Here is a 21,171-nt window from a genome sequence, read left to right as displayed (position 1 = left end):
CTACATTTTATTAACAGTACATAGCTTATATACTTATTTCATTCCATAAGTAACAGTGCAAGAGGCGTAACAGCTGAGAGAAGACAAGATAACAATATACACGTGGTACAAGTGCGTAATCAAGAGGCGTGAACTAGAGGTGTGTGCTAGAAACGTCACAGGCAGGTGTCACAAATGGGTGGCACTAACAGAAAATGTGGCAATGTCAGCAGAAATCGGAAACTTGGATGCGCGCGCAGCTGCATGACGTGTAATTGGAGGGGTGCAGGGGACTTGACATTTACACTGACGGAAAGAGACAGAAGTCTGGCATGTCAGATCAACTTGTACTTCTATCATATCTGATATCTGATGTTTAGGAACTAAGCTATCTGGGCAGATAGGTCTCTAGAGCAGAAGCTATTCTATACTTGCTGTGAGTGCGTGTATAAGCGCCTGGGTGTCTGTATGAGAAGCGTGGGGGCATGGGGCCTTCCATGGAAGCATGGCAACGAAGCTATGAATTACTTGCACAGAGACAGGTCGGCCCTTTAGCCCTGTAACTGAGGAAGGATGTTTGAAGCTAGCAGGCTGGAATGTATTTTCGGGGAGGGAAACAGATAACTCGAAGGTTATAGTCAATCTTGGCAGGCAGCAGGCTGAGCCAAGCACGGAGGGCCGCGCTAGAAGTAAGTCAGAGTTCACGGGTACGGGGGCTGCCTGAGCAGAGATTTCTCGGAGTCAGAAGCCAGAAAAGAGGCTTGGTGGCAGAGATTCAGGGCCTACTTCAGCCAGGGCTGAAAAACATAGGAGTACACTACAAAAAGACGTTGGCATAGCATACTTAGGAACGGACCATTCAACCCATTCATGGTGGGCCTGAAAGAGGACATGTTAACGTTGGACGCAAATGTATTTGCGTCTTCATAGCTGGTACAGGAGGGAAGTTACATGCACTTTAATTCGTACATGGAGTCGGTGGGGTACGCGCTAGGGAACATAACTTGACCATAAAATTTATATTACCTCAAAAGTGTGGAGGCTTGCCCAACTGGATACACGCCTCACACACCCGAAGAGTTCCAGCACCTCTGGAAGAAACAGCTCCTCTCTCGGATGAAAATCCAGCAGAAAGCGGAGAAGCCACAGAGAGGGAAAGTCAAGCTGTAGAGGTGATTGAAGAGGCTGAGCCTGTGTCGGAACAGGCTGATGACGGTCAAGACACCAGTGAGACAGAAGCTGTCTCAGAAGAGGAAAGCAGCTGGGAATTCGAGTCAGACATCGAACAAGCTATAAGTGATCAAGAGACGAGTCCAAGAACAAGGAGCAGGAGGACAAGGAATGGAGAAGCTAGTGGACCGGAAAGAAGGAGAAGGTCAACCTTGAGAGCAAATCCAGAGAGCACCCTTGTCCCGATCTCTGAAGATTCGGATCTAGAAGAAGAAGCTACGGACTCAGGCTCTGAGAGTCCGAGAAGATCAAGAAGGGTACGTGTGCCCTGCAGAAGATATGCCACCCCAGAGTGGACTTATCTAGCAGATGTCTTAGGGACAGAGATCTGGGAGAGTGAGAGAAGTGCAGGTGATCAATCTCGATCCGATTGTGGCAGTGGAGATATGGATGTTGACGCCTGGAATCGAGACTGAGGGGCTACTGACTTTCACACTTCCCATTCCCCTTTACCTAAGTCGGATTAAAGACCTAGTGCTAAATCGATTAGAGTTTCCGACTTTTGGTCATCAAATACCAGCACAAGAAGAAAAAGTCATTCGTTTGGAACTATTGGAATATGTTATTAAAGCTGCAGGTACGAGAATCATTGTAGATCCATAAAGACTTTTGTGATTAAGCTATAAAGAAGAAGATAACCTAGCGCCGAGTGGAAAGAAGAATAAAATTAGGGATTACATTTAGAGGACGGAGAAGGGTTAGGGTTGTCTGTTGCTAAAGATAAAAGACATTGTTGTGAAAAAAGAGACTTTTTGTTGGTTAAAAGAGCTTTACAGACTAAGAAAATCAAATAAAGCAAATAAAGACTTGAAGAAGAAAACTTTTCCACGAGAAAGAAAGAGCTACATTGTTTGATAACATGGAGAATGGCAACCCAAACCGAAAAGCTAAATGCATAATAGGTACACTAATAGCAGTAGTAATTTTTCTTATTATTACAGTAGTTACCATATCATACATAGTAGGACATACAAGCGTAAAGGAGACAACAGATGTAAAGCCTGTAACGACTTTGAAACCTGCTCTTGTTGTGAAGAAGGAGGAGAGCAATGTAATCCGTGAAAAGGCGTTACTGGCAAATGAAGCTCGTAGGTTACACATAGACGAGTCGCAGGGAAATTTTAGATCAAACGCATATGCCAAGCTATTATACGAGTATATCGATGCCATGGAGGCCAAAGATTGTTACGTTTGTATGCAATTGCCGGCTTCCGTAGATGAAGGTATCAGATATCATCATCTCCCACTGACATATGGGATAACATGTAGTTTACTGCTTAGTATATTTTATGGTAGAGAAGGGTTTGAGTACTACTTTTCAAATTATGATTCGGTACTGCCTGAAGTCCCGAATTATAAACAAATGAATAAGTGGGACTACTATAAAAAGGAAGATAGATTGGCAAAATTCTTTCTTCCTTGGGATACATTAGATACTTCATATGCACGCAGAAATAATCTGACTTGCAAAGTGTCAGAGATAGAGAAGAAATTCATTGGACAAGTAGATGACAGATACAGGAGGCAGAAGATTCTGAAGATGTCAGGACAGTGGAAAACAGATTGGACCGAAGAAGAAAAAGCACACAAGAAGAAAGGTAGTAATGGTCCAATAGCTTTGGATAGAACGCAGAAAGGAAAGTTATGTTTAACTCGAAGCAAGACATATTATGAGAGTGTATTTGTAGGTGAAGTAAATTGCGAACATGCTTTCAGGTTAGAGTACTATACGAAAGATTTTATGAAAGAGATGCAAGCGATTCCTAATGTATATTTTGTATGTGGAAGAAATGCCTATGTAAAACTGCCTGATAATTGGTATGGTTCGTGTTACTTGGCAATTGTCTTCCCCAAAATATATCATGCGAAGGATTTAGAGATCATAGAAGGAAAGGCTTCGACAAGAGCGAAAAGGGAAGTAGGAGATGCTGAGGTAGTTGGAGACATATTTGGAGCAATGTTTCCTATTTTAGGTTTAATACTTAATGATGTTAAGATCAGGAGACTAGCTACAGTTGTGGATAGATTGTCTGCAAGTACTGCAAGGTCATTGATGCTAGTAGAAGGAGAGATGCAGTCGATTAGAGCAATGGTTCTTCAGAACCGTCTTGCTTTAGATGTTCTGCTAGCAAAAGAGGGCGGAGTCTGCAAGGCTCTGAAGGTCCAAGAATGTTGTACTTACATTCCAGACAATTCAAAACCACTGGAGAAAGTCATACATAACATTACAGAGATACATCAAGAAATCGAAGATTTAACAAAAGTAAATGTTTGGGAAAAAGTAGGTCATGGAATGGGAAAAGTTGGAGATTAGTTTGCCAATCTAGGTAAAAGCGTTGTGTGGTACATATTGAAACCTGTCTTAATAATATTGATTTGCATAATTACATTGTTGGGGTTAGTGAAACTGTACAAATGGTATAGGACGAACCGGTTACAAAGGTCCATGAGAGAGCAAGAAAGGAGATTAGCTGCTTTACAAGATCAACAGTATAAAAGCTTAAGAGCACTCGAAACAATAAAAAGAGGGAGACTTGTAACTAGTTCTGTGTAAAGTATCATTCAAATTGAGGTGTTAGTGATGACCCCTAGAGGTCATCAAAGGGGGGAACTGAGAGAGCGCAATTTGAATGAAAAGTATATCTGTACCATATTTACAAGCATATCGCATAAACGTAGCACTTGTAGCGTAAAGTTAGCCGATGTAACCAATGTAATAGGAAATGTACTTGTATTTACATTAGAATACATTAGAATTAGAAGGCCCATATATATAGGTTGGGCTAAAATAGAAATGTGTAGAAATGCTTAAGAACAGTAGAATGTGCTAAATAGAGAATGTACGTATGTAATTATTAAACGGAGAAAGAAGACGAAATGCAAAGTGAAGAAATGTGCAGACTATATAGCACTGTGTAAGAAACAAGAGTATAACGTTGTATTTTATGTAACATGGATTCAAGTATCAAATGATTTGCTAATTCGATTATATATATATAAGTGTGTTAAAAGTTATACTGTGTAGAAGAGTTTGTCGGAATGTTAGCATAGTGTGGTCATGTGTGATTTTAACCTAAGCTGACCAAGGGTTCGCAGGAGTGTAGTCCGCTGCATGTAATTTAGTGGGCTCACAGGAATAGGGGATAGCTTTGATCTGAATGTGCGAGCCAAGAGTCAAAGGTCTTGATAAATTTAAAGTGACAATGCTGGACGAAGTTTATGGCCTAAATGAGATAAGATACGCTTGGAATTTGGAGTCTTGTTTTAAGTGACCGTTCACAGGACCAAAGGAGATTATAATCACAAATGTAATGAATAGAGTTCTGATGAGGTGATAGACTTTGCTCTGAAAGTGTCAACTGGAATGTCAATGAGGTTACCAGCACGAAGATGAAGATGGCGCCTAAGAAGCAAGGTCAACTTAACAGACGACGTGAAGAGACGAAGCTATGGAAAGAACTAGAATGAGATCATGTGAATGTGTATGTGGTGGGCGTCAAAGGGGCGTTCCACCTATACTGTGATTGTGTATTTAGGGACAGCACTCAGGGGAGAAGGGCAGCACAAGAGCTCAGCGCAGAACAGAAGATCAGAGAGCAGAGCGCAAGAGAGCAGTAGGCCGAGGACCCTTAGAGAGCGGATGGGTAGGCAGAAAGGGTACTGCTTCTTGACATAGGTTTCCATCAGAGACTAAGAGAGTTTGAACTTCTTTGGAAGTCAAACTGCTGACACCTTTTTTAGGGTAAAAGGACTTGCGAAGTAGGGATGTCATCTAGCATAGAGTAGGGACAGATTTAACTTGTTTATTCTCTTTTTGTAGATGACGCAACAGAGCCACTTTGTGTCTATGCTTTTCAATTTTGCTGATTCTGGAATTGATTTTAATCGTTTTCTTTTGTAGACTAAGATTCTTTAGGGAATTTATGCTCCTTTTAGTTCCTGTATACTTGTTGAATCTTATCTTGAGAGGATTGTGTTTGCAATTATCTATGATTTTATATTAAACTTTTTAAACTTTATCAGTCGTAAGTGGTTCTTCAGAGTTGCGTCAGTCTATGGGGTTGATTTAACCTATGTGGGTTTGCCTTTTACTCAATGACAGAGATTAATCGATCCAAAATTGGAAGAATGAGATAGGTATCTAGGTGATCAGAAAAGGTATCAAAATCTCATTCCCCGCAGTGTGAAGGCTGGTACTGCAGCGGAATTAAGATTACATTTTATCACCCTGAGGGTGAGGGCACAAATGTCCTATTACTCACCGGAAATCTTCATTACTCTGGGCCCTGTTGTCCTCGTCCCCTTCCTACTTAACAAGTGAGATCATCCATCTCACCAACAGAAAAAAGAAAGAAAAAAATGCTGGTACCCCCCCCCCCCCCCACACCCCACCGGGAGTACATAACCGTACTCTACCCAGCATTCCTCCTGAACCACCAAGCCCCAGATGAGGGCCGGCAAGCCCGGGAGGGAGGGATGCTATGAAGGGGACGAGGTTAACGGTACCCAGAGTAATGAAGATTACTGGTAAGTAATAGGACATTACCCCCAGGTCCCTCCTGTCCTCATCCCCTTCATATTTAACAATTGAGAATACCCAAGCAGCAACCGGGTAACATCCCACTACAAACCACCAGGACACAGAACAAGTTCAAACCCAGTGATTTATTGAAACACAGATCAGAAGAAGAAAGGGGAATCAGGAGCACACAGCACGAAGCTCCCCCAGATCAAAGTTAGCATCATACCCCAGAACAAAAGTATTAGCAGAAGCCCAAGTTGTCACCCTAAGAATCTCAGACAGGAACACCCCTTGTACTTCTGGCCAAGAAGCCACCACCCCACGAGTAGAACGTCCCTGAACTCCAGCCAAAGGAGGGGAGCCCGAAAGGGAGAAGGCGAACATGATAACCTGCTTTAGCCAGCGACCAATGGAGGAAGCGGAAGCCCTACACCCACTAGAGGACACACCAAAAGAAACAAATAGGGAGTCAGACTGCCTAAAAGGACGAGTACGGTCCACATAGATCCGCAACGCACTGCTAATATTCAACAAAGCCCAAGGAAGATCACCACCATCCACCTGCTCCACACACAAAGCAGGCAAGACCAGTTCCTGGGAGCGACGGAACTGAGACGGAACCTAGGGAACAAAGGATGAATCCAAATGCAGAACCACGCCATTGTTGGAAAAGGATTGAAAAGGTTCCCGAGACATCAAAGCACCCAACTCCTCAAAGCACCTAGCCAGAGTGGGGAACATCCATTACCATGCGGTCTTTACACCGCACTGCCATTACAACGCAAGTCGTTACCACGACTTGCGCTGGAGGGCGCTCTAGGCTAAGGAATAGTAGATTTACTATTCCAACACCTTTCCTACTGTATGTAGGCTGGTGTTGGAATAGTAAATCTTACTATTCCTAAGTCCAGCACCCTACAGCGCAAGTCATAGTAACAAATTGCGTTGTAAAACCAGCGTTGTAATGGTAGTGCGGTGTAAAGACCGCGTAGTAACGTCATACATCCAGCCAAAGTAATGGCCACCAAAGAAACAACTTAAAAAGTGGCAAACTTCAGATCAGTGTCCTCCAAAGGCTCATAAGGAGCAGCCACCAAAGCCTTCAACACCAAAGGGAGGTCCCAAAGAGGAAAAGAAGGCCGAACCACAGGACGCGACAAGGAAAAACTGCGCAATAAACGAGGAACCAGGTCATCAACATCAGGCAAATTCCCCCAACGGGAAATGAAAGCCCAAATAGCAGCCCACTGGGCACGCAAAGTGGAGACAGACAACCCCTTCTCAAACCCCTCCAAGAGAAACTGAAGGACATCAGGCAAGAGACAAACCAGAGGAGACAATGTCAGACCCAGACACCAAAGCTCGAAGTTACCCCAGTGACGACTGTAGGACTGAATAGTAGACAGTTTCCTGGACTGCTGAATTGCCAAAGCTAAATGCTTGGGGAGACCGTGATTCCTCCACCTCTGCCTTTCAACCTCCAGACTGACATCAAAGCTGCCGGAGGGACATCAGAGAGGACCGCAAAGAAGATGGAGGGAACGGGAAGAACCAAGGACCCTGTCAGCCAACAACTTCAGAGTGAGAAACCACAACCTGCGGGTCCAGAAGGGTACCACCACCTCCTGATCCTCCATCACCAGGCGAGACAGAAACCAAGAGGTGAGAGCAATGGGAGGAAAGGCATACAGCAGCAGATACGGGCAAGGAAAGGTCAGAGGATCCACACCAAAGACCCAGCCTAGGAAACTCAGGAGCAATAGCGGGGAAGCTGAGCATTGAGCTGGAAAGCAAAGATGTTGAGAGAAGGAAGACCAAACCCCATGCACACCAGACCAAAGGCCACTGGAGTCAAGGCCAACTCCTGGGAGGTGGGGAAGCAATGACTGAGGACATCTGCTACCCCATTGTCCATTCCCTGGATATGAACAGCTCCCAGATACAAGAGGTGCCCCTCCGCCCAGCAAAACAACTAGAACACCACAGTATTCCGGGACTTGGAACTGATACCCCCCTGGTGATTCAAGTAGGCCACCGTCACTGTGTTTTCCGAATGAACGAGCGCATTGCGGTTCAACAACTGACTCTGGAATCCCATGACTGCCCTGAACACAGCAGACAACTCGCGCCAATTTGAAGCCCACCAACTCTCCAGAAAGGACCAACGACCCTGAAGGAACTCTGAACCCAAAGTTGCCCTCCACCCCACTGCACCGGCATCCGTTGTGAGGACAACCAGAGGGGAGGGCTGCAGAGGCAGACCCCTTGTGAGATAGTCCGACGCAGTATGCCAGCACAGATCAGGGAGTATCGAGAGACACAGGAACCAAGAGGGACAAATTGTGAGACTATGGATCCCACCGAGCCAACAGGAAGGACCAAAGAGGACACAGATGGAATTGAGCCCAAGGCACCATGAACACTCTAGCCGCCATAAGACCCAGAACCTCCAACCAGAGACGAACCTCAAACAAAAAACCCTCCCGAAAACGTCGAGCAAGGAAGCACAAGGTCACTGCCCGAGACTTCGGTAGGTAATCCCGATCCAGATCAGTGCAGAAACAAGCTCCTATGATCAGCAAATCCTGGGAAGGCACCAGTTGACAATTGGGGAGATTCACAGAAACCCATGCCCTCAACTCTGAACATACAAATTCCTGATACCTCAACAACTGATACCTGAAAGGAGCATGAAGGAGCCAATCGTCCAAGTAAGGGTAAAACAGAACACTGAGAAGATGAAACAAAGCCACCAATGGCGACACCACCTTGGTGTACACCATGGGGGCCGGCTGCAGGCCGAAGGGCAGAACCTGAAACTGATAAAGATTCCCCCGAAGACAAAACCTCAGGACCTGACGAGACAGGGGGTGAACCGGGACATGACAAAAGGCGTCAATGGTGCACATGAAATGACCCGTGAGAACCAGGGGAAACACCGTTGGAGAGTCTCCATTTTGAATGGCAGATGCAACACAAATTTGTTCAGGGCCTTAAAATCCAGGACAAGACGGAACCACACTGTTACATTGGGTACCAGGAAAATGATGGAATAAAATCCCCTTCCCCGCTCCACAGGAGGCACCTCCTGCACCGCCTCCTTGTCCTGTAGAGCCTCGATCCCCAGACACAGCTCCGACCTCTTGGATAGACAGGCCGGCCAGGGAATCTGACAGACCCCAGAGTTCAGAGGAGGATATGAAAATTCGATGATGTACCCCAGTCTCACAATGTCCAGGACCCACATATCTGAACAGAGCTCATCAAGGCTGGTAGACAGAAGCGAAGCTGACCTCCGACCAAGAATCCGGTGTTGGTCGCCAGATAGGAGCGAGGCTTCACAGGAGGAGACTTCGCCTTCTTGTCCAGACCTCTACATTAAGGAAACCATCCATGACCACTAGAAAACTGCCTGCAAGAGGGGGGAACGGAAGAAGTACTTGGGTTTAGAAGAAACTGCCACAGAGGACGACCGCTTGAACGAGTAGGAATGCTTCTTTTCTTTAAAAAGACAATGCAGTTTGCCCTCCAACTCCTCCCTCAATATCGTGGTATCCTGAAAAGGCAACTGAAGGGCAGAAGACTTCCGGGTCACATCCGTTTTCCAGTCTTTCAAAACCAAATTGTGACGAGCAGCCACACAAACCCCTCCAGAGAGGGTGGAAGCTCTCACCACGCTGAAGGAAACATCAGACAGGAACTCCACCTGCCCCTCAACATGTTCCAGAAGTCCCAAACAGTTAGTAGAATCATCCATAGACCCATATAGAGACTTGATATCCAAGATAAGTGACTGAGCCACATAAGTCCCATAAATGCCAGCCCTGAGTGCCAGATGGGAACCAGAATAAACCTTCTGAAGGGAAGCGTCCACTTTCTTATCTACAGGATCCCTGACCACCGCCTTGTTAGCCAAGGAAGTATGACCCACCAGACTGGCAACAAAAGAATCGATAGGAATGGAGTCAGGCAAGTCCTTGGCCATATCCTGTACGGGGTGGAGTTTTGCCATGAAACAGGGAAGCATAATGTGATCAGAGTCCTTCCACTCCCAGTTAAAAACTTCACGGATATAGGGATGGACCAGAACATCTACAGCAGCAGTGCTTTGGAACTGGCAAAGCATGGAATCCCCAGAAGTGCTTGGAGAATCATCGCAAGGAAACCCCATATTGGACTTCACATGCTTCACCAAGTCTGGTAACACTACTCTTTGTCAATGTACTTGCCCTTTAGCTCATCGCCCCCAACCACTCATCCTACAAAGCAGAAGGCCGCGAAGGCGGAGCTAGACCAGAGCTTTTGGACCTAGGAGCACCACCCATCTCCAGCAAGGTCTCCATGATTAAACGCTTAATCTGGGCATTATTTAAAAAACAATATCTGGCCGAGCTTAAACTATATCACAGAGCTGTCTGTAAAGCTCGGGCAGCTTATTATACTAATGAGATTAATCTCAGAGCTAACCCTGCCAAATGTATTTTTAAGATTTTAAAAGACCTTAGAGTTAGAAAGAACTCGGAGCCTGTAATTACCTCAGAATCACAGTGTGAAGAAGTGGCCGCCTTTTTCGTTGAAAAGGTGCAGGCGATATATAAGTCCTTTCCTCCTGGGACCTCTTCCTCTGGTCTGATTCCTTTAAAGCCAGGCCCGAGCTCTAGCTCTAGTCTTATGGTTTTTCCTGAGATTTCTCATGAAGAGCTTGGTAGGCTAACCACAAAAATTAAATCTGGTTCTCCAGCTGACTCTGTAAAGCCTACTCGTTTTAAAGAATCTCTCTCATTGTTCTCAGCCCCACTCTGTCAGATTATTAACTTGTCTTTTTCCTCTGCGGTGGTGCCTACTCAGTGGAAACAGGCTTGGGTGTCCCCCATCCTTAAGAAGCCTACACTGGATCGGGCTAAGCCTGAAAACCTCAGACCTATATCCCTCCTTCCTTGGGTGGCAAAAGTGGCAGAATCCCATGTTAACACCATATTAACCAACTTTCTGCATTCCAATAACATTCTGGATATGTCCCAAAACGGTTTCCGGTCCAGACATAGTACCAAAACTGCCCTCCTGGCCATGACTGAGCCTCTACGCACTATTCTGGATGCTGGTCAGATGGCGGCACTGATCCTATTGGACCTCAGTACCGCATTAGACACTGTTTCACATGGCATCTTGATACAACGTCTGGAGGAGGCAGATATAATCGGTATGGCTCTGGAATGGTTCAGTTCTTTTTTGTCTGGGAGATCCATTCGGGTTACCGCCCCGCCCTTTCTATCTGAGGCTCACTCTATTGAACGAGGGGTACCTCAGGGATCTGCCCTGAGCCCCACTTTGTTCAATCTATATATTCAGCCACTTGCTGCGTTCGCCAAGCAGTGGGATTTTTCCATTGTCTCGTATGCGGATGACACGCAGCTGGTGGTAGCAGAAGAATCTACTTTGCATGCCTCTAAATTTAGAGATGGTCTGACGGCGGTGTCCGAATGGATGACCTCTGATTACCTACAATTAAACATCAGTAAAACTGAGGTTCTGATAGTTGGCATGAATGCTAGTTTGTGGGCTGAACTTTGGTGGCCCAGGGCCTTGGGTAGGACTCCTGAACCTAAGGTTGAGGTTAAGAGCTTAGGGGTGTGTATGGATTCTTCCCTTAGTTTTCGGTCACATACAAAAAAGGTTTCCAACACATCTTTTGATTTATTACGGGGGCTCAGACCTCTTTTAAAGTTCTTTGAGCCCGCAACACGTCAGGTGATTATCCAGTCAATGATTTTATCCCGACTGGACTATGCCAGCTCCCTGTTCTTAGGCGCCAATCAAGCTGAGATTGTTCGACTTCAACGCACTCAATACATGGCGGCCAGAGTTTGGTTAGGGCTTCCTCGGTGTTGCTCCATCTCCAAGAGTATTCAGAAACTTCATTGGTTGCCCATGGTAGAGCGCATTAAGTTTAAAACTTTGTGTCTTTCATTTAAGATACTTAAATCTGCTACGCCCAGCCTGCTTTGTAACATTCTGACTCCCTATGTACCATCTTGTGCATTGTGTTCCTTTGGGCAGCATTTAGTTACTGTCCCTCGCGTAAAGCGCTCTAGAGCTGGGGGTCGCTCTTTCCGCTATTTAGCGGCAAAATTATGGAATTCTCTACCATTTGAGATCCGAGGCATGGACGGCCTGTTGGACTTCAGGAGAGCGATTAAAACTCATCTTTCTCCACCGCAATAGTTCTGTTATCGGCTTGTATTTGAGTCCCCTGTTCTTTTGGTTACCGAGATTGTTCTGTGTGAGTAAAAGCGCTGGTACTCCCCTTCGCTGGGGTAGCTGAGCACTATAGAAGCACATATAACATAACATAACATTACTCTCCTTACACTGTCCGGAGAGTGCAGGAGAATGCTAAAAAGATGATACTGAGGAAGCTGAGGAGGAAACCTCCACATGCCTGCTGTTTCTGGCATGTTTACCCATGGTTCACAAAAAAGGAGCAGGAGTACAACCCCAGCAGAAGCAAAGGACTGCAGGCCTGCCACCACAGGAGAAAATGTCACAGACAGGGATATCTGCAGGATGTCAGGACCAGCAAGGAAACGAGAACCTCAGCAGGCGCACAGAGGATCCCAATTGGAAAGTGCCCAGCCGAAGTACAGTAGGCATACCCTGGAGGCAGGCAACCCACAGCAGCCCGCAGTCCAGGGAACACAATGCAGACTGACCAAAATGCAGGGCCTGCAAAGTGGGAGCAGACAGCAACAGCAACAGAAGGCAACAGCATAAATGAGCAGGTTCCAAGAAAATAATTCAAAAACTGCTGAGCGGTACTAACAACCTGGCTGGCAATCACCCCACTCCACTGCCACCAGCTGCATGACAATAGAAAGCCTGGCTTCATTCACCAAACCCAGGAAGTCAGCCAAATGCCAAAAGGAAATGACCCAGACACCCGAGGGCTGCCGTGTAACGAAGGAACAACTAACAGGAACCGCCGCGCCCCGGACGTGCCTGGGAACCCGGGAGGTGTGGCGAAGACTCCTCAAGCAGCAGGATCCACCGCGAAACTACGTGGGAAAAAGATAACATGAACCAGGAACGAGGAGCTAGAAGGGCACCCCCCAAGCCTGCAGCAATGGAGTCCAAGAACAAACAGCAACTCACCCACCGCCCAGCAGCAGGTAAGCCCCAGGAGCCTCCAGGCTCCTGGCCCCTTCATACTGTTGATAGACAGAAAAAAGAACAGGAGGAATGCTGGGTAGAGTATGGCTATGTACTCCCAGTGGAGGGGTGGTACCAGCATTCCTTCTTTCTTTTTCCTGTCGATGAGATAGATTATCTCACTTGTTAAGTATGAAGAGGACGAGGACAAGAGGGACCTGGGGGTAATGGAGAGCCCGAGATAGACCACACTCAGCAGCTGCTTTTTAGAACTGCCGGTGATCGATCCTGCCCACTTAAAGCCCTGCTGCAATGTATTTTTTGTTCTTAAACGGTTTGAGTTTTTCCCTTTCCAGATCAGCGCAAAATGTCCCCTTTCTTTCCATGAGATGCCTGTCACCAACATTTGCGATGAAATAGTTGAGATCTGAGATGGAATAGAAATGCAGCGAGGTTGACAAGGCACCAGCCCTTCAGCTGCCCCCCATCCGTCGGCCATGTTTCTATGTGCATCTTGAAGAGCGCTTTATCTGCGAGGTCACTGTGCTGGAAGCGCCCAGCCTTTGTCTTTTCAGACTCTGGGCTCCACAATGTAACGATAGAGACACATACACAGCACCAGTGATCAAAGAAGCTGGGCATTGTATGGCACACCGCCTTTTTTCGAAATACCTGGGTCACCATGATTCTGAAACTAAAGAAATCAAGTTTAAAGCGTTCTCAAAGATGTAAAAGTGCTTTTGAAGTGAGAGCTGCAAAGGGTTCTAGACAAGAAAAAAGTATTTTTCTCAGCAGGATATGAGACCATGCTGAGAAACAGCATCATGACTTTTACCTTCAACAAGGAGAAGCAAAACCTTTTTAGCCACTTATCTTGATGGCATTGCGTCTCTGTAATATGCCTTACGAAATTATGCAGTACAAAAACATCTAAAAGAAACTATTGCGTGGTGAGAAAATGACGTCCCCGTTGATTTTGCTTTCTTCTGTTTTATATTTCACAAAGTATGAAGTTCTTTAACTATGTATTGTAAGATGAAATTGTTAATGCCACTAGTTTTCATTCTGGCTGTGGTTTTGTTTTTGCTAAGACGGTCCTCTTTAGCTATGGCAGTAGTTTGATAGCAGTGCATTGTCTTTTTTAGACTGTCCCTTCACGAAAATATTTCATTTGATTGGAGCAATGAAAGATTTTATTTCACAATACATCTGTTGACTGGTTGAGAGAGCAGCAAATAAAACTAGCTTTAACAAAACCAATAGATATGGATGTTTTGTTTGAGAGAGTTTATGTTCATTGCTATTTGTGTGTGTGTGAGGTTATACAGATTGTAGAGTGGACACATTCAAAAAGGAGTCAAAAAGGAAATAGGTAGATGGATGAGTGAGTCAATGCATGAATGAGTGAGTAATTGGGTGTTTGGATGAGAGTGCAAGGATGGGTGCACACGTGGGTGGATATATGGACAGAATGATTAGGGCTGAGTGCTTGTCTGGCCACAGCCATGTTTGAAGCAGGAGGCTCTTTGCCACTATTGTCATTGCTTCTCACTTACCCATGCACTCACTCATTCATGTGTCCATAATCACCCTCTCACGTAACCACCACGTTCAATGGTGTGCTATCAGACATTATAAGGAGACCACAGGGCAGGTAGGGGCAACTGGGCCACAGCTATTGTGCCTGGGATTGTTTGCCTCTGCTGTCCTGGGGCTTTTTGCTGCTATGACTCTGGATAATAGGCCAAGTACATCCTTTCTGCACATGGAGCCAGATAAACGAATCCTTAAATTTGTGGCATTTGAGACCACAACAATGCTTTTTTTGATGTATCAAACCCAAATTGCCATTCAGTAACATGCTAGCGAATCGCAATTTGGGTTTGCAATCAAAGACTGATTCAATATTTGAAAGGACAGTCAGCCTGATTCATCATTCTCCCGTTTTGCGAGCCCCTAATAGCGATTCATAGCGAATCGCTGTTAAGGACTCGCAAAACGGGATTCATGTAGAAATTGCATAAAGAAATGCGATTCCTACATATTCCTTATTTGCGATTAGCAAATTGCTAATCGCAAATAAGGAATAACTCGCCATACATTCCTATGGGCCAAAAGGCCCATAGGAATGAATGGGGAGTATTCCTTATTTGCGATGAGCAATTTGCTAATCGCAAATAAGATAGCGATTTGAAGGGTGCCAGGGGTGTCCAAAGGACACCCTGTAGCACCCCTCAAATGAAATTTTATACAGGTGTTGCACACACATTTTTCTGAGTTGCATGTTACACACACACATGTCCTTTGGACATGTGTGTGTGTAACATGCAACTCAGAAAAATGCATTTAAATGCATTTTTCTGAGTTTTCGCAATTTACCACGAGGTCTGACCTCGCTGTAAATTGCGGCCAGAAATTGCGAATTCGCAAAAAAAAATTGGATGATGAATTGCATTTAAGGAATCTCAAATAGAGATTCCTTAAATGTAATTCCTCGCAAAATTGCGAGATCGCAATTAGCGATTTTTGCATTTGGGATGCTGAATCCCAAATGCAAAAATCGCACTCGCAAAGGGCCAGATTCTCAGAATCTGGCCCTTTGCGAGCGCAATTTTGTGTGATGAATCAGGCCGAGTGTTTACTGTGTCCCTTCAAATACCGAATTAGAATGGTGTGTATTAATATTTTGTGCCAGAATTTCAGTCTCAAAACATTAATCTTTTACCACCTCCTCAAAGGACATGGTAAGCCATTTGGAAACGGGAAGGGATCCCCAAGGGACCAATTCTCCTTTGCAAATGTTGAAAACAACAACAGGGACCTTTAAATTACACTTTTTGTAAACGCATTACATTTTTCTTTAAGAAAAATGAACTGCATTTAAAAAAAATTGCTTTATTTAAAAGCAATCACACACATGGTGGTATGCTGACCCCAGCAGACCACCATCCTTGTGATGCCTGTGATTCCTTAAGGATTAGAAACTGCGACCTACCTTATAAATGTTGATGAGGTCAGTTGATTTGCAACCCACTAGGAATCAGTGATTTAAAAATAAACTATTATACATTAGGAATAGCGATTTCCTAAATGTGATACAGAGAACATTGCAATTTAGAAATTGCTATTCCAATTTTAGTACATCTGGCTCTTAATGCTTAGGGCAGTAAGGGCAAGTAGGCAGAGGCTACCCAGGCAGAAAGAGTTGGGGGACATAAGTGAAGAACTCTAAGAGTCCGACAGCAGAAACAATAACTTATTGTCCAGCCAACTGAGTATCTTGGTAAAAAAAAGATGAACTGTAATATTATAGCAGATCGAAATACTGCACAAAGCAATAGGGATTCAGTTACAGAGTTTTACAAATGACTCTGGGGTGCTAACCAAGTATGAAACTCCTTACATCTGCAGTGCATTAACGCAGCTTCAATGGCTCACACTATATCTTCAGTGTCTTAGCTGAGATAAAAAGTCAAATAATGAATTGGACGCAAGCGTAATCTCACAATCAGGATGTTCAAGCAATTACCATGGTAGGTAACACATATGCCAGTTCATTGAGATTTTGAGCGAAAGAGTACACACAGATAATGTTAATCTCCTTAATGTGCAGTATTCTCTTTACAAGTTCAAGATAGAGTTTTTCAGTCTTTTATTTGAGACAAACACAAGGAGATGATGGACAGAGCGCTGAAACTTTACAGACACTCACCCCCCAGTCACAAATCTGGGTTGAATCCATCATCATTCTTTAGCTCACTTCGCCAACCCAGTTCATTCCGAGCTATATGCAGATAAGTCTTGACCCTGTGCCTCATGGGAACAATCCAGCCGGAACTGGCAAGCCAGTTCTTCCTTGGACTGGAAACAAGCATCATGAGACAGTTTTGTGGTAACATCCCTCCTCAGCCAGGCTAGCTTGAATCCAGTCGCAAAGTGAGCAAGGGACCCACATCTGAGCATACCCTGCCAACTTGGGGTGAACAAAGCAAACACAAAGAGATGATGGACGGAACGCTGACATTTTTCAGACACTCATCCCCAGTCAGAGATGTGGGTTGAATCCATCATTGTTCTTTAGCTCACTTTTGGAGTCCCACAAGGGTCGGCGCTCTCACCTACACGTTTTAAGATATATGTGAATCCATTAGCCAAACTAGTTAGAGACTTTGCTTTCTCACTTGTGTCATACGCCGACGACACTCAAATTATAGTCTCCATATCTTTAATGGATGATGTGCCATCGGTTAGGTTTCATAGTTGTCTTGACCACATCATACAATGGATGCACACCAACTATTTGAAACTAGATACACAGAATGCTGAAATTATGGAGTTTGGTAATGGCCTTCCAATTTGGAGTTCCGCTTGGTGGCCAACTGGGGCAGGAGACTGTCCGTCACCACTGGCTGAAATGAGAAATCTGGGTGTGATGGGGGATACACAGCTTAATTTTTCAGGACAGACTAATCAGGTCACTTCAGCCTGTTACTTTATGCTAAAGATTATATGGAAGATGTTATCATTTCTCCCAATGGAATTATGGTCAATTGTGGTTGTAGCTCTTGTGATATCTTAGATTGACAACTGCAACGCCCTCTATTTAGGGGGTTGATAAACGGCAGTTAACTAAGTCCAAATCTCTCCAGAACACTACAGTCCGAACTTTACTCAAAATTCCTAAATTCAATCGCAACTCATGGGTCATTGGGAATCTCCATTGGATTCCTGTTAAGCAGTGTATTGAATTCAAGGCTCTGTGCCTGGTCCATAAAACCTTGTACGGTGGCGGCCCAATGGCGTACCGCAGCCTATTCCATTGGTACTGTCCAGGACGTCTACTAAGGTCTGCCAATCATGCTCTGATTAAAGATCCGAAATGGAGGAAGGCTAGATGGGGCAGCAGATGCCTCTCCTACATGGCTCCCAAACTCTGTAATAAGCTGCCTTTGAAGATTATATCACAACTGGTTCAGTCAAAATTCTGTGGCCTACTAAAAACTTGGCTCTTTCTAGTTTAGCAGTGCACTTTACCTCTTTGGGTTCTTCCTCTCTTCTGTATTTTTCTCCAGTGCCAAGACACCACAGCAATCAAGCGCTATATAAAACCCCTACTTACTTGTTAACTTACCTCTCCACCCCAGTTCAGACCCAGCTATAGGCAATTCAGTCTTGATCCTGTGCCTAATGGGAATAGTCCAAACCGAACTGCCAAGCCAGGTCTTCCCCGGACCAGGAACAAGCATCCTGATACCGGTTTCGGGGTGACATCCCTCATCAGCCAGGCGACCTTGAATCCAGTGGCAAAGTGAGCATGGGACCCACGTCTGGGCACATCCTGCCAACTTATGTTGAGCAAAGCAAACACAAGGAGATGATGGACAGAGCACTGAAACTTTTTAGACACTCACCCACAGTCAAAGACCTGAGTTGAATCCATCATCGTTCTTTAGCTCACTTCGTCACCACAGTTCAGACACAGATACATGCAAATCAGTCTTGACCCTATGCCTCATGGGATCAGTCTAGTCCAAACTGCCAAGCCAGGTCTTCCCTGGACAAGAAACAAGCATCCTGGGACCGGTTTCAGGGTAACACCCCCCTGCAGCTGGGCTAGCTTGACTGTCTGAAAGGTTTCAACACTCCGTCCCTCATCTCCTTGTGCTTTCTTTGTTTGCTTCAAGGGTCAAGACTGATTTGCATATGGCTGGGTCTGAACTGGGGTGCAAAGTGAGCTAAAGAACAAAGATGAATTCAACTCAGATCTGTCACTGGGGGTGAGTGTCTGAAAAGTATCAGCGCTCCTTCCATTATCTCCATGTGTTTTCTGTTATTTGAGACCCCAGTTATCAATTTGCTGGGATGCAGTTTGGCACAGAGATTGGTAACGCATGTTTCACAGTGACGCAATCAGCAACCTTGCTGGCAGATGCATGATCACAGCATTCATAGCACACCTACAGGCTCACTGATGAGAATGGACAGCACTGCAGGCCTTTGCAGAAGTTGCAGGTTTTGTGAAATTGTGGCCTCAAGGCTCTTGAATGTATTTTCCATTGTTAAAATGGTCATTCTTTACATGGCATTTGACCAGATTGTGCCTTCTTTCACTGAACCCGTTTTTGTTGACCATAGGGCTCTGTTCTCATTATTCCTGCTAAACTGTGGTAAAGTGCTATTGTTCACCCTTTATGCATAGTGAAAAAGATATATTCCTAAATGGGCTCATTTCATTTGCTTACCAGTCCCTAGTATATGGTACTTCATTCACGCAGAGCCTGTAAATGAAATGAAATGAAATGGTATAAGTGGGATGCAGCACGCATTGTGGGATCACTAACGTAGCACTATAAAACATGCCTCCAGGCCTGCCTCAGCAGACTGCACATGACATTTTACAAAGTTTCATTTTAACCGGGCATAAACCTTTTGCCACTCCTACACTTTCCTTTTTAATACTTATAAGTCATCTAAAAATACTCATAAGGCCTGGTGGATGTTATTTAAAAAGTAGGACATATATAATTATTGTTTTACATCTCCCTGCTGTGAAACCTCCCCAAATTCATTTTTCGCTGTGTCAAGATCGACTCTGCCATCTGGGCGAAGCAAGAATACACAAGTGTGTGCGAATGTCACATGCTTCAAACATCAGTAAGGACTAGGATTGCATGTGGCTGAACATGTTGGGCTTAGTGCCTTGCCGGGGAGCATATCTATCTTGTTGGCCATCGAAGACACAGCTGAAGTCACCCGCCATGATGACCTCCTCTGTCAGGGGGGCATGGGAGTCTTCCAGTACAGTGCCCTTAATATCTCCATCATCAATGTTGAGTGTATAATCATATTAAGACACTTGACATATTTTATGGGTGCCAAGTTTGCTTTCAAGTATTACATATCTTCCATCCGTGTCTATGTTCTCACCTGTGTCTACACAGGACTCCTGGGGCCACCCATATCTGGGACCCTTAGGCATATTCCGAAAAGGTTGAGTTCCCCCAAGAAAAGCCGTGCCATTAAAGAACTGAGCAAAAACGACAAACTTGTCATAAAGCCGGCAGACAAAGGGGGAGTGATAGTGCTACTAACTAAAGAAGGATACCACCAACAATGCACCATACTCCTGTCAGACCAAAAATTCTACAAGAAACTATCCGTGGACCCCACCAGTAGACTGCAGAGAACTATGGAACTGATGGTAGAGGAAGCTGAAACTAACCAATGGATCTCGAAACACGTAGCTGACTTCCTCAAGACCAGTAAACCCAGAATCCTATACTTCTTCTTCCTACCCAAGACACATAAAAACAAAAACCCACTGCCTGGACGCCCAATAGTATCTGGGATCGGTGCAATCCTAGAGCCTTTATCTCAATTTGCTGACCAATACCTGCGGCCATTGGTACAAAAGACACCAACCTATCTTAAAGACACTGAGATCTCTTGAACCTACTGGATGGACAACCATACGATGAAGAAAGTATACTCTTAGTGGGGCTCGATGTAGAGAGCCTCTACACCAGTCTACCTCAACAAAAAAACACTGAATACTTTAGAAACCATTCTCTTAAGTGAAAACTTGGAACTACAGAAAACCTAGACATTTCATACTGGAAGGTTGTAAACTAGCGCTCACAGAAAACTGAATATGAAGGAACCCTTTTCGGACAATGCCATGGTACATCTATGGGCAGCAATTTGCTCCAAATGTAGCTGGTCTATACGAAAGTGCATTCGTACAAGAGCACATACAGTCCCAAACCAAACCTTTCCTAGGAGGAATTACATTTTGACGACGTTACATTGATGACGTGATCATGGTCTGGGATGACACCCCAGAAACACTCAATGACTTTGTAACTTGGATCAACATGAGAGATGAGTGCCTAAAATTCACACACATGGCCAACAATAAACAACTGGACTTCCTTAACATCACAATCTTTACAGGAGGAGGAACCCTACACACAAAAACCTTTTACAATCCTACAGCCCATAATGGCATACTGACATATGACAGCTTCCACCACCGCCCTTTGAGGGAATATCTACCATACAGTCAATATCTGCACCTAAAAAGGAACTGCAGCAACCTGGAAGATTACAAAACATAGGCAAAAGATTTTGAAAGACAACTTGTGAAAAGGCACTATGCCATGAAGACCATAAAGAAATGTTAAAAAAGAGCAAGGAACAAACCAAGAGAGAATCTCCTACAAACAACAACAAAGGAGGAACCTGAAGATCTGCTAACTTGCATCTCCACGTACAATACTGTATCTAACAATGTG

This window comes from Lissotriton vulgaris, chromosome 4_1, assembly GCF_964263255.1.
Source record: "Lissotriton vulgaris chromosome 4_1, aLisVul1.2, whole genome shotgun sequence".
Lineage (NCBI taxonomy): Eukaryota > Metazoa > Chordata > Amphibia > Caudata > Salamandridae > Lissotriton > Lissotriton vulgaris.
This window is presented reverse-complemented; position numbering follows the sequence as displayed.